Below are 15,056 nucleotides of genomic sequence, written 5' to 3' on the forward strand. Positions count from 1 at the left end.
TAAACCTCTAAATAAAAAACATCCTCGGCTCCATCTGTTGAGAAAGGCAGGGCTTTATTAGAAGGGCGTTGCAGTAAAGGTGTAGCCAGAACTGAGCATTGCATGCCAAAAGCCCTAAGAAACCAATTTTCTTTTTTCAATTTACAGTTCATTTAGGATCTGTTCGAAGTTTCAACGGCACTGAAAAAAGTGAATTGTGACCATTTTTCTTGCTGCTCCCTGTAGTCATCTGATCAAAGCTCAGACACTTGGCAACTGGCCTGTATTTATGACGGTTCCAGTGTCCCAGAGTCATGTGATCCCTTTTGCGACAAGCAAAGTCAAAGGAGAAGCCAGATACACTCAACAGCTGTGTCATTAATTTGTTAAATCAATCACTTAACAACTGTGGCAAAAAGACATCACAAAATGGGGCAAAGCCCATTTAACACCTGCTTTGCTGTACAGATCCTCGATTTACGACCACAATTGAGGTCAAAGCTTCTGTTGCTAAGCAAGACAGCTGTTAAGTGAGTTTTGCCCCATTTTACGATCTTCCTTGCCATTGTTATAAAGTGTATCGCTGCAGTTGTTAAGTTAGTAACACGGTTAAGTGAATTTGGCTTTGCTTGTTAGGTCACAAAAGGGGATCACATGACCCCTGGGACACTGCAACCGTCATAAATATGAGTCAGTTGACAAGCATCTGAATTTTGATCATGTAATTATGGGGATGCTGCAATGGTCATAAAGTGTGAAAAACGATCCCAAGTCCCTATTATTCAGTACTGTGGTTAACTTTGAACAGTCACTAAACGAATTGTTGTAAGTCGAGGACTACCTCTACTAACAGGGGTGGGGGCATGTATATAGTATAGTATAGTATAGTATAGTATAGTATAGTATAGTATAGAATAGAAAGATCAGAGGTCTTCAAACATGGCAGCTTTAAGACTTGTGAACTTCAACTTCCAGAATTAGCATAACTGGATGGAGAATTCTGGGAGTTGAAGTCCACAAGTCTTAAAGCTGCCAAGTTTGAGTACCCCTGAGATAGATAGTATAGAATTCTTTATTGGCCAAGTGTGATTGGACACACAAGGAATTTGTCTTGGTGCATACGCTCTCAGTGTACGTAAAAGAAAAGATACATTTGTCAAGAATCATAAGGTACAACACCTTAATGATAGTCATAGGGAACAAATAAGCAATAGAATCATATTAGGAAACAGTCAATATAAATCTTAAGGATACCAGCAACAAGGTTACAGTCATACAGTCGTAAGTATGTAAACCAGTACATGGTTTGGCCTGGCCTAAATCTTCCCCCTTTTAATGTGGAAATTTTAAATTTGTTTTAATTATAGGGTTATGGGTAAGGCGTTTTAAATTGGGGAGCCATTTTGGATTTAATTTTGTTTTAAATGTATTTTAATGTTTATATTGTATGTTTTTTAATCTTGGCTGTTCACCGCCCCGAGTCCTTCGGGAGGTTGCAAGCCATGAGCCCCCCCCAACTGGTTTTGCAAAGGAGTCCTTTTAAAAGGAGCTGGAGACAAACAGGAAGCACTGGGCTTAATGGTAAAGCCGACTCAGTCACCTGCCTCCCTGCGATGCGTTTTCTACTTATCATCCATGATAGTTGGCCCCAAAACTTCATGCCCTTAAAAAGTAGCCCCAAAATAGGAAAACAACCCCCCCAAAAACTAACAATTTCCCAACTCTTCCTTTCCTCCCTCCCTGCGCCATACCTGCATTTTCCACTTTGCAAGGGAGGAATTTTCCACTAATTGTGAACATTCATGTGTACATTATCTATTACCCATGTATATATATATAATTATCATTTTCTCCTCCTTTCCTGAAATCGATACATTTCAGTATCCATTCCAGGATCCTCAACTTATGACCACAACTGAGACCAGGTTTCCTGTTGCTAAGCGAGACATTTTTAAAGGGAGTTTTTTGCTCCATTTTACAATTTGTCTTGCCACAATAATTAAGTGAATCACTGCAGGTGTTAAGTTAGTAAGAAGTGTAGGAAGAAAAATAGGAAAACAATAATAACCACCCCCCAAAAGCGAAGAAATTCCCCAATTCTTCCTTCCCTCCCTCCCTGCGCCATTCTTGCCTTTTCCACTTTGCGAGGGAGGAAATTTCCGCCCCTTTAAAGCCACACACACAAAACCCTCCGGAGGCTCAGCCGCTTTTGCAAGAAACGACGACAAAGCGGCATAAACACCCCACCCACCGCCGGCGGGTTGCTTGCTTTGAAAATTCAGACGCCGCGGGAAGCCAAAACTTTGCTCGGCTGGTGGGTTTTTTTGAAGCTTGCGAAGCTCAAGCGGACCCGCCTCCTTCCTTAAGGCAGCCTTTTTTTAAGTTTCGGTTTCGGTTTTGCAGCGATTCGTGCAAATCAGGCGCTTTCCCGGATCAAGGCGGCAACTTTTCTACAGAATGACTGGCTCTCTGGAGGGGCAGCAAAGCAGAGAAGCTGGAAGCTCAGGTAGCTCCTGAGGGCATCTATGGAAATTCTCTTCCAAATCAAAGCAGCTTTTGGTTTTGTTAGATTGGGCGAAGAATGGAGTCGGAGCCGGTAAAAGTAACTATTTGTCTTCATTGATCCCTTACTAAGGAAAGGCAAAAGGCTTCGGGCTGGCAGCGCTCTTTTATAGAGGGCTGGCAGCCTTTAGCCAATAGATTTAAAGTATTTTCCCGCGGTTAGCGCTGACAGCCCTTAGCCAATAGGTTGAAAATATTTCCCCACGAATTCTGGGAATTGAAGTCCGCCAGGCTTAAAGTTGTCAAGGTTGGAGACCCCTGAACTAGACTCAACCATGCTTAGGTTTCTTCCAGGTCAGCAAAGATCGGCCTTCTCACAGGTAACTGCAAAAATCGAACACATGATTACGACATATTGTAGGTCAATTGCATTTGAGGTAATTTGCCATCGCTGGCAAATTACTGACTTTTGTTGGTGAGACTAAAGATTCCTATCTCTTTAGCTCAGAACGCAGGTTGTTGCTAGTCGATTAAATTACAATACAGGTAGTCCTCGTCTTACAACCACAATTGAGCCCAAAATTACTATTTTGTGAAATGAGACACTTATTAAGTGAGTTTTGCCCCATTCTACGACCTTTCTTGCCACAGTAGTTAAGTGGATCGCTGTGGTTGATAAATTAGTAACCCGGTTGTTAAGTGGATCTGGCTTCTCCATGGGACTTTGCATATCCGAAGGTCACAAAAAGTGGTCACATAACCTGGGGAAACAGCAACGGTCATAAATATGAACCGGATGCCAAGCATCTGAAGTTGGATCACACTATCATGGGGATGCTGCAAAGGTCGTAACTGAAAAACGGTCATAAGTCCCTTTGTCCAGTGCAGTTGTAAATTTTTGTGTAACTTTGTATGCGTCTAGTCAATCTAACTAATACAGATAGTCCTCGACTTAAACAGTTCATTTAGTGACTGTTCAAAGCTACACCGGCACTGGACAAAGGGACTTATGACCGTTTTTCACACTTAACGAAAGTGTGAAAGTGTGTTACGTGATCAAAATTCAGACCCTTGACAATTGATTCATACCATATTTATGATGGTTACAGCATCCTGGGATCATGTGATCACCCTTTGCGACCTTCTGACAAGCAAAGTCAAATGAGGAAGCAGGGATTCACTTAACAACCGTGGTAAATTGGGGAAAAATTCACTGAACAAATGTCTCGCTTAACAACAAAAAAAGGTGGGCTCCATTGTGGTTGTAAGTCGAGGACTACCTGTAGTAGCTATCATCTGTTCCAAATCAGAATGGAACCATTTGCTTAACTGCCATTTCTCTACTGGGTTTCTGCTTATGACTTCACAGAGAGCATTGGACATTGTTTTTATTATAGGTCTTTTTATCCCACCTAACAGTGGGATAAATTTCAAAAATTTTTACTACTGGTTCTGTGGGTGTGGCTTGGTGGGCGTGGCTTGGTGGGCATGGCAGGGGAAGGTTACTGCAAAATCCCCATTTCCTTCCAATCAGCTGGGACTCGGGAGGCAGAGAATAGATGGGTGCGGGGCCAGTCAGAATTTTTACTACCAGTTCTCCGAACTACTCAAAATTTCCGCTACGGGTTCTCCAGAACTGGTCAGAACCTGCTGAAACCCACCTCTGCCAGCTAACATTCCTTCCTCCTCCTATTTTCCCCACAACAACAATCCTGTGAGTTGGATTGGGCTGGGAGAGAGTGACTAGCTCAATGTCACCCAGCTGGATTTTACGCTTAAGGCATGACTAGAACTCACAGCCTCCTGGTTGCTAGGCCTGCACCTTAACCACTGCATCAAACTGGGTTTCTAGTTTTCTACTGCCTTCTGGATTCTCTACTTTTCATTGCTACTGAAGCAATGAAATCAGTAAGGTTCTGCAACTCTCCACCTTCAAATTCACACAGGCCAACTTTGTTCAGCTTCCAAAGCTGCGGAATGGGACAACTCACCATGGCCAACTCACCACAAGACAACTCACTGCAGGACAATTTAACAAATACAAAAATTAAATTAATTTCAATGGAACTTAATGGAATAATAATAAAATAAAGGAAGTCAATCTAGAAATATAAGAATTACAGTAATTTCAACCAGAACGTAGTCACCAGTAATAAAAGTAACTGAATTAAATGATTAATACAGTGTTGAATTGTCCCACAATGAGTTGTCCTGTAGTGAGTTAGCCATATTGAGTTGCCCCGTGGCAAGTTGTCTGCAAAGAGTTGGCCTTGGCGAGTTGTCCTAGATCCCCAAGCTGAGACACAATAGTTCAGCTGCTGCCACAGTTAAAGAGCAAGGAATCATCTACCGTATTTTTTGGACTTTAAAACGCACCTGAGTATAAGATGCACCTAAATTTAGAAGACAACAAAACAACTAAAAGTTTTTGGCCTCCGCACATACCATTTCTGGCCCTTTTTCAGCCTTTTTTCGGGCCATTTTCGAGGCTTTTTCTGGCCCGTTTTGGGGGCTTTTTCTGGCCTGTTTTTGAGGCTTTTTCCAGCCTGCTTTTGAGGCTTTTTTCGGTCCATTTGGAGCTTTTTCAGCCTCTTTTCAAGGGTTTTTTTGGCCCATTTTTGAGGGTTTTTGGCCCATTTTTTCAAAATAAACTGGCCAAAAAAGTTGAAAAAATGGGTCAAAAAAGCCTCGAAAATGGGCAAAAAAAGCCTCAAAAACGGTCTGAAAAACGGCCTGAAAACGGGGCATGTGGAGGCTAAAAAATGGCCAGCGGGTGGGCAGGGCTTTGGCAATATTCAGTCTATAAGATGCAAAGACATTTTCCCGCCCCTTTTGGGAGACAAAAAAGTGTGTCTTATAGTCCGGAAAAAACGGTAAATATATGTGGAATGATCTTGATTGGAAAACTTGTTGGCTACATGTTACATTCCCTCGATTTTGTCTTTGTCTCATTATCGGGGGTATTCAGGCTATTGACTGCTCTATGAGCTTGAATGGTTTTTTTGTAGACATTTCATTACCAAAGTAGGTAATATCATCAGTGCTAGAATGGAGTGCAAATCCCACTCCCTTCTAGAACAGATAACGTTAGCTAGTTGCAAAGCGAAACATCTGCAAGAAAACAAGCAAGTTCAGAAAGCACCAGGGACCCCACCCTTCAAACCTGAGCTACAAATATTCCCTTCTACTGGTACACAAAGTTCTAATTGTAAGAGTGTCCATAGCTTAGAGCACCACAGTGCTTCTAAATGTTTAAAACTAAATTGAGAATCCCGGGGGAAGAGGGAACAGAATGGAATATCCTGAAAAATGCATGGTTGACAACTTTGGCAAATTGAATGCCACACTACACCATATTTATTCATTTATTGTTGATTTGAATGCAAATCAAACAAGCAGGTAGCTTTTCTTTTCCTTGGACTGAATTGCAGGAGCCCGGATTAAATGCTGACTATGAAACACCTAATATTAAATTAATGAGCCACAAATGGTAGCATTGACAGCAATAGTTGCTGGGATGAAAAGAAAGAAGATACACTTAGTTTAGCATTAAACAGGAAGTCCCAACCCTCACCACTTCCTAGCTGCACCTTTAATTCGATAATATTCTCCTGCTGGTGGCACTGGCTCCTTTTCAACCGCCTGAGACCTTCCTCAAAAGGCTCCAGAGATGCCTTCAGCTGGTCCTGAAGGAAGAGAAAGTTTAGATCCCACATAAAATGAACACCAGCATTTGACTGACCCCAGGACAATTTTATACCTCCAGCCAGGTTCCGTCAGACGTCTGTCCCCCAACCAGCCCTAATTAGCATTTAATTTGTTAGTTAAGAGTGTTTTATACAGTGATAGATTTAGTTAACAATATATTAATTTTTATGTTCCCCGGTATTTATTTAATGTTTTTCTTTTTCCTTATGGAATTTTTGTAGTGTCAGCTACCTCTCTCTCTTCCTCTCTCGCTAAGTGAGAAATTTGTTACATAAATTTTGTCCCATTTTACGACCATTTTTTTTTAAAAGACTTTTTTTATTTTAAAACAACAACAAAACATAAAACCATCATCATTCCAAACAATTACAGGCAGTGTGTCGATCAGTTAACATTCTTTTGTGCATAATCCCATCTTCAAAGTACCAATATATAACAAAAGCTTATTACTCATAAAAAGAAAACTTCACATATTTTTTCTTTACATCAACTTCATATTTCATATTCCATCTCCATGTTTTATTATCTATCCATTGATAGAACAAATCCCATATCAAATAATATTGTTTATCTTCCTGTTCTCTAATTTCAAATGTCAATTTACTCATTTCAGCACAGTCCATCATTTTCTTAATAACTTCTTCATCAATAGGTAACTTTTCTCCTTTCCAATTTTTAGCAAATACAATTCTAGACACTGTTAAAACATTCACAATTAAATATTGCAATTCTCTATTGTATGTCTCTGGTAAAATCCCTAATAAAAATATCTCTGGTTTAAAGTCAATATGTCTCTTTATCATTTTTTCCAACCACGTGTGTATCTTAGTCCAATATCTCCTGGCTTCTACACATGTCCACCACATATGGTAATATGATCCTGGGGTCTGATGACACTTCCAACATTTCTCCGATTTGTTCTTGAACATTCTGGCTATCCTCATCAGGGGTAAATGCCACCTGTAAAACATCTTATACAAATTTTCCTTATATGCTGTAGACATTGTCATTTTGTAATTTTGCAACCACAATTTTTGCCATTTCTCTAAGTCAATACCATGACCAAAATTTTTCCCCCATGCTATCATTGATTCTTTAACTTGTTCTTCTTCCAATTTTACCTCTAACAAATATCCATATAATTTTTTAATTACATAATCATCAGAACCCATTAAAATCTTGTCTAAATTAGTCAGAACATTGTACAAACCTTCTTGTTTAAGATCTTCTTCATATCTAGAACGTATTTGCATATATGAAAACCAATCCATCTTACATCCCTGATCTTCTAATTCTTGCTTTAATTTAAGTTCACCCTTTTCATCCAATAATTCACAATATCTAACAATTTGTTCCCTTTTGAATACTACAGAATATGAAAATGCTTCAGTTGTAGATACCCAGACTGGAATCTTCAAATAATGTTGTTTTTTAATCTAGTTGAGATCCTAACAATCAAAGAGAGCTGCAAATTTCCCCATTTCGCCAGATCTGTCCCTATCTGTTGTTTAAGCTTATTGTAATTATTTTCTTTAAGTGTACTACATCTTGCAGTCAAATATATCCCCAAATATTTTACCTTATTTGTGACCTGCATCTCCATCAGTTTTTCTTTTTGCTTTGTCAACATATTTTTAGTCACAATCTTCGTTTTATCTCTATTAATTTTCAAGCCAGCTACTTTCCCAAACTCTCCAATATTTTCCATTAGTTTATTTATTGATATTAATGGTTCTTCTAAAATAAAAACCAGGTCATCTGTGAATGCTTGCAACTTATATTCTTCTTTTTGAATTTTCATACCTTTTATGTCTTTTTCTTCTCTAATATTTCTATTTAAAACTTCTAATGTCAATATAAACAACAGTGGGGACAGTGGACATCCTTGTCTAGTACCTTTTTCTATTTCAATAGAATCAGTCAATTCTCCATTTATCATTACTTTTGCCATTTGCTTAAAATATATATCTTCAGTTGCCTGTATAAATTTCCTACCAAAGCCCATCTCTTCCATTTGAAGTGTCATAAATCACCAATTTACGTTGTCAAAAGCTTTTTGTGCATCTAAGAATATCAAAGCCATCTGCTTTTTAGGATGTGCTTCATAGTATTCTAAAGTATCCAGGATTATTCTAATATTGTCTCTAATCTGACTTTTTGGAAGGAATCCATTTTGATCTGTATGTATAAAATTATTTAAATATCTCTGAAGTCTTTCCGCCAATATTGAGGCAAAAATTTTATAGTCTGAGTTTAGCAGGGATATAAGACTATAATTTTTTATTTGTTGTGGGTCTGTATCTTCTTTGTGGATCAATGTAATATATGCCTCAGTCCATGACTTGGGTATTTTCTTCTTCATCATCACTTCATTCATAACTTCCAGTAATGGGAGACTTAAAGATTCTTGTAATATCCTATAATATTCGGCAGGTAAACCATCTGACCCTGGTGCCTTTCCGCTCTTTTGCTTCTTAATTGCTTCTGTTAACTCCATCATCGTTATATTCCCCTCCAACATCTCCTCAATATCTTTGGGAATCCGAGGTAATTTTGCTTCTTGTAAGTATCTTGCCACATTTTCCTCCTCTATCATCTCTCTCTTGTAAAGTTGTCTATAATATTCTTGTATTATTTTTCCCATCTCTTTATTTCCAAATTTACTTTGCCCTTGATCATCAATTAATTGTGTTATTTTTCTTGATTCTCTTTCTTTTTTCAATTTATATGCTAGCCATCTTCCTGGTTTATTCACATTTTCAAAATAATTCTGTTTAGTGCTTCTAATTTTTTGGGCTAATTCTTCTTTCTCCAGTAAATCCATTTTATGCTTTTATTATATCCATTTTCACTTTTACATCTTTCTTATGTGGCTCTTTCTGGAGTTCCTTTTCAAATCTTATAGTCATCTGTCAATATTTTAAATGTTTGTCTTTTCTTCAAATTTCTTTTCCTTGTATAATCCATTATTAAGCCTCTGGCATAGGCCTTCATTATATCCCAAAGATTTTGTGCCGATGTATCTTCTTTCTTACTCTCCTTGAAAAAAAAAGCCAACACTCTCTCCATTTTCTGTACAAAGTCTTTCTCTTTTAATATTGTATTATTTAGAGTCCATCTGCATTTCCTTTTTCGTCCTCTCCAAATAGCTATCACAGGATTGTGGTCTACCAATATATTTGTTTCTATTTCTACTTGTTCTATATTCAAAGTCAATTCCATTGTTGTCCATATCATATCTAACCTACACCAAGATGAGTGTCTATCAGAATAAAAAGTATATTGTCTATTTTTTTCCATTTCTATCTCTCCATGCATCTTTCAAATTTATTTCCTCTATCATCTTAAAGAAGGAATTCGGTAATGTCTTTCTACCATGTCTTACTATTTTATGTATTTTATAGTCCAGGTTTTCATCCACTATTCCATTAAAATCACACATCATACATATATTGTCATATTCCATTTCAATTATTTTCATATGCAGTTTTCTATAAAAGTCACTTTGGTTGTTGTTTGGAGCATATATTGCTACCAAAAGAATTTTCGTATTATTGTCAACTATCTCCACCATCAGAATTCTACCTTCTGCATCTGCATATATTATAATTCTGAATTAAATTGTTCAAATTATTTGTGCATCCCCAGTTCTTTCCTAAGCAACCACAGAACTCAGTTTTTTGGTCTGGTGTGGATCTCTTGCAAGAATCGACAGATGAATGAAAAGATAATCGGAAGAATAATTCCATAGTCCTAAGGGTTCTGAGGAAAACAAATTCTTGGGACATCTTAGCAAGATAGAAGCATAGGAGGAAAGTGTGTTAATTGAGGCCTTGCTTTTCGATATTCTTATCAAAACTTCTATGACAACTGATACATTTCTTTTTATTATTAAGGTAATAACTCTTTCCTGAGAACAGTAAGAGTGGGTGGATGGGAAAGTAATTTGAGGTTTGCTAATTGTGAATATTCATGTGTACATTTTCTATTACCCATGTGTATATATATAGTTATCAGTTTCTCCTTCCTTCCTGAAATGGATACAGGTGGTCCTCAATTTATGAGCACAACTGAGACCAAGTTTTCTGTTGCTAAGCGAGACATTTTTTAAGTGAGTTTTGCTCCATTTTACCATTTTTCTTGCCACAATAATTAAATGAATCACTGCAGGTGTTAAATTAGTAACAAGTGTAGGAAGAAAAATCTCGTCCGGTTCCAATCTGGGAGAGAGGTGCTAGAAATAAAATGGAGGCTTCCGTTATGTTGGAAATGTAAACACCAAAAAGGAACTTATTATCATATGTGGTGGTCTTGCCATAAGGCAAAACAATTTTGGCAAATAATTAAAACACAAATAGAAGAAATTATAAATCAACAAATAAAATGAGCTAGAAACCTTCCTACTGGGAATAATTACTGGGCCATATGAAAAAGAAATAAGGTAGTTAATCATTCACATAATTACAGCAGCACAAATAGTTTTCGCCCGAAACTGGAAAAAGAATGACATACCATCAGAAGACAATGTGATTAGAAAAATTGGGGAGTGTACGGAAATGGATAAGCTCACAAAGGAGGTACAAGAAAAAGATGAAACAGAATATTACTTAGTCTGAGAGAAATGGTATAGATGGTTGGAGGAAAGGTAGGGAAAGGGGGACAACAGAAGACTAAATAATGGTTAAATTAGGTGGGGAAATATAGAAATAAATGGGAAGATATAAAAATTGTGGAAAGGAAATGAGGTACATGTTTATGTTAAATGTAAATACATTAACTAGAATGATAGAATATATTATAAGGGTATATATATGATATACTAGAAATACATGTATAAAAGATATATTAAGATAAGAGAAAATGTATAAATATGGATCACTGATGCGAAGATGTTGAAAAGAAGATGTACATCTGTTTTTGTTTTTTTTAAAAAAATTGTTTAATAAAAATATTTTTTTTAAAAATAAATATAAAATGGAGGCTGATTGGAAAGAAGGACTCTGTTTATTGATGAGCAGAACCAACAAGAGCAAGTAGTTCTGGGACAGCTGACAAATTGGCTGAAGGAGTGGATGGATCTTAATAGGTTTCTGTGACTTTAAAGTTTTTGTGAAAAGATTGGCCCAGTCTTCCTGAATGGGCACAAAATAATCATCTCTAAAGAGTTCAGGCATCTGCTGGGGGCTGTCTTACTATGCAGAAAACTGGGGCTACTTTCTGCCTTTAAGAGCACGTTTCCCCATTTCTACTTTGGGGAAATATAATATTCTGCCTCTTTTGATATTCCCCAAAATATTTCATTCTCTGGGGGGGAGGGGAGGTGCGTAATTACTTCTTACAGAAGGTAGGGGATCTACAGAGCCAGCCTATTGTCCCCAAAAATCTGGGTGCTCATTTTACCCACCTCGGAAGGGTCAAAGGCTGAGTCAACCTTGAGTCTGGCGAGATTCAATCTGCCAAATTGCAGTCAGTCAGTCAGCAGAATTAGCCTGCAGTACTACATTCCAACCACTGTGCCACCTTGGCTCACTCCAATGCTCCAGAACCTGCCCTTTTTGAAATGCCATCTTTATTTTTCTGGTTTCATTTTGATTTTCAGAGCATTAAGAGCAGTGGTGGCGCAGTGGTTAGAATGCAGTATTGCAGGCTAATTCAGCTCACTGCTAGTAGTTTGACCCTGATTGGCTCAAGGTTGATTCAGCCTTCCATCCTTCCGAGCTCAGTAAAATGAGGACCCAAATTGTTAGGGGCAACACGCTGACTCGGTAAACTGCTTAGAGTGGGCTGTAAGGCACTATGAAGCGATATATAAGTGCTATTATATTATCCTGAAAGATAGATCAACAGATGAAGTCTGGGTCATTTATGCATAATTGCTTTCCAAAATTCTGTGGGGCCAGGAAGCATAATAAAAGAGAAGTCAAGATCGCAAATCAGGCACAAAAGCAAAGGAATTTATTATTAAAGTTCCTGCTGGAAATAAGGACAAATCTTTAAAAAGGCATCTTTAGGGAAGGCAGAAACTTAGGGCTTTGCTGCTATTTCGTATATTATCTGGGTTTTTGTGGCCCAGATCTTATAGGTCTACGTAGGGACATGAGAATAGCTAACTTACAAGAGTTGCAATAATCATGGTGGTGATATGTACATGTACTGTATCCATGTGTCTACATACTATATGTGAAAGCATGTCATATGCACATAATTTGTCTATCATGTTTTCCTGTTTGAAAAGCATCTACTGTTCATTTTGGTGCAAACCTCTAAAATTCAGGTTGGTCATTTTTATTTTGACTTAATATATAAATACACAATTTCTTTCCTTTTACAGTATATAGCCATTCCTCTTTTTGATTATTGCATTTTCTTCTCTTCTTCCCTGGTGGAAAAAGTAGGCAAGCAAATCTGGAGTCCTTGGTGCTCCCTGATCTTGGATGTTTCCTTGCATTTTATTACCCAACTGGGTAACATCTTCACCGTACAACACTTGAGCTACTCTTCTCTTGAACGCAAACATATTGGACAGTAAGTAGACTGCTTCAAAATCCTTGAGTGGAAGATCTTGTCTCCTACTCTTCCATCTGGAGATGCCTTGTCAATTCTAGGTCCAACAGATTAACAGTTGAGATAGGCCAAATACGTTATACATGCAAATGGGACAGCTATGCAGGAGAGCTGCATTACATTAAAAAGAAATGGCCACTCCAAAATAATTTGGTTCCAGGACAGAAAAAACATGGCACTTGTTGTCCCAAAGGTGCTTTTTCAAGAGGCAACCAGGCTTTGTTTTTTCTTTGAAGACTTTTCGCTTCTTCAGCTCTGACTGGATGGAGGGGACTGGAAGGATTTATACTCCTTGCAGACAGCTGGTCATTTGCATTCTTTTAGAGGGTCTTTGAAGCACTTGGAGGTTTGTCTGTGTCCTCAAGGTCACCTGAGTGGTGCAAATGGATGTGGAACCTTCTTGGAACTGCTGAAAGGACTGCATTGTAGATTGGAGATGGATGTCGTATCCCTCCCTTCTTGTGGTCCGCCAGCAGCCTGTGGAGCTGGCAGCGGAGTCGGACAGTGGAGTCTGTGGAATGCCCGGATGAGGGCTCTGCATCGGAGGCAGTGATGGGGCCAGGGCCATCTGGGAATGATGCATGGACTCCAGAGCCCCCAGAGTCGGACAGCAGAGAGGCAGTGGAACAGGAGGAGCCTGTTCCTAGTGCGTGCATGCATGCACAGAGCTGCCAGAAGGCAAGAGCAGCTAAAGCAAAAGGGACGTCTCGGGAATAAGGCCAGGAGATGATTGGCCCCTCCCTTAAGGCTTAAAAGAGAAACAAAGGCACTTGGGCCTTTTGTAGGAAAGCAACGTTGCTAACTCTGTTTCCAGTCGGCATCTCTTGTTTGTTTCTGAACTTTGTGGGGCTTTGCCAAGGCCGGCCTTTGGCAGGGTGTTAAAGAAGATAAAGGTTGGTGATTATCCTGAAGGACTTTCTTTGCAATTAATTGGGACTCAGCTGGGAATGAACATAATTCTCAGCTGTTACAATAATTTGGAACGCTGACAATAGGTTTGTTTAGGACTAATTGTGTCTTGTAATGACTCAGTAAGCCTAGGTCTGTTGAGAGAGGGCTGTTCAAGTTTGACATAGATGGCCTCTTTGAGTACTCTTGATCCTCTCTCTCCAAAATGTATCCGCCCTCTCTCAACTTTTTCAACAGTCTCTTGAAAAACCACCTTTGTCCAGTGAAAAAGTCACCATGACCAGTGACATGGCACTTGTTGACCTAACAAAGTTATTTTTGTCGCCACATAAAAATCAGATTGATAAAACATTTTGTGAAAGTGATAAGGTGAAAGTTTTTCTTACTTGAGACAGAGGTTTCCAAAAGTAATTGATGCCGAAGTTAAGGAAGGCAGTTTAGTTGGTCCACAGATCAGATACCTCATCAACGATAAGCAGTTCAAAAATTGGTTAGTGAAGCTAGAGAAAATGGCCTGAAAAGCATTTAAGGATATCATTGAGAATTTTCTTGGCAACTGCAGAGCACCAAACTATATCACAGGTGGTCTGCGAAGGCTTGAAGAAATGTTATGATTTCAATCTTGAGTTAAATCTTGGGGATCTCTGGCCATAAAAGGTTTTTTTGTTTTTTTTTTAAATTTGATTTATATGCTGCCCTTCTCCGGAGACTCAGGGCGGCTTACAGTGCGTTAAGCAATAGCCTTCATACTTTTGTATATTTTATACAAAGTCAGCTTATTGCCCCCACAAACTGGGTCCTCAATTTACCTACCTTAGAAAGGATAGAAGGTTGAGTCAACCTTGAGCCTGGCAAGATTCGAACTTACTTTAATTGCAGACAGCTGGTGTTAAATTACAGTGCTTAGTCTGCAGAGCTATCCAGGCAGTCTATCGTGAAGAAAAGATTGAGAACCACTGTCTTACAATATACAAGATCACGAAGTGGAACATGTCACTGAAGATCATTTTCAGCATGGACTTCTTTCCTGAAGTCAGTATAAACCATGAGATATAAAAAAACAAAGTTAGAGTCATAAGATGCTAAAGGAATAGGAAATGGGAAAGATGAGAAGGATAATAGTAATACAGTCCTACTGGGTGGTTTGGGATCCCAGGGCATAAGACAGTGTTGTGGGAATTAGTTGTTTAGCATGATGATGGCATTGGGGGGGAAACAATTGTCCTTGTCTCTAGTTGTTTTGATGTGGAATGCCCTATAGCATTATAGGGTGATGAGGAAAATCATCACTTGTTACAGATACAAACACAACTAAGTATTGGAATATTTGAACATCTCTACTAAGGCCTTCCCAACCAAGGGCAGGAAGTATGGCTTGCCTTCATTGTTTCTGC

Source organism: Pituophis catenifer, unplaced genomic scaffold (genome assembly GCF_029215685.1).
Source record: "Pituophis catenifer annectens isolate HBS135680 unplaced genomic scaffold, rPitCat1.0.hap2 SCAF_2, whole genome shotgun sequence".
NCBI lineage: Eukaryota > Metazoa > Chordata > Lepidosauria > Squamata > Colubridae > Pituophis > Pituophis catenifer.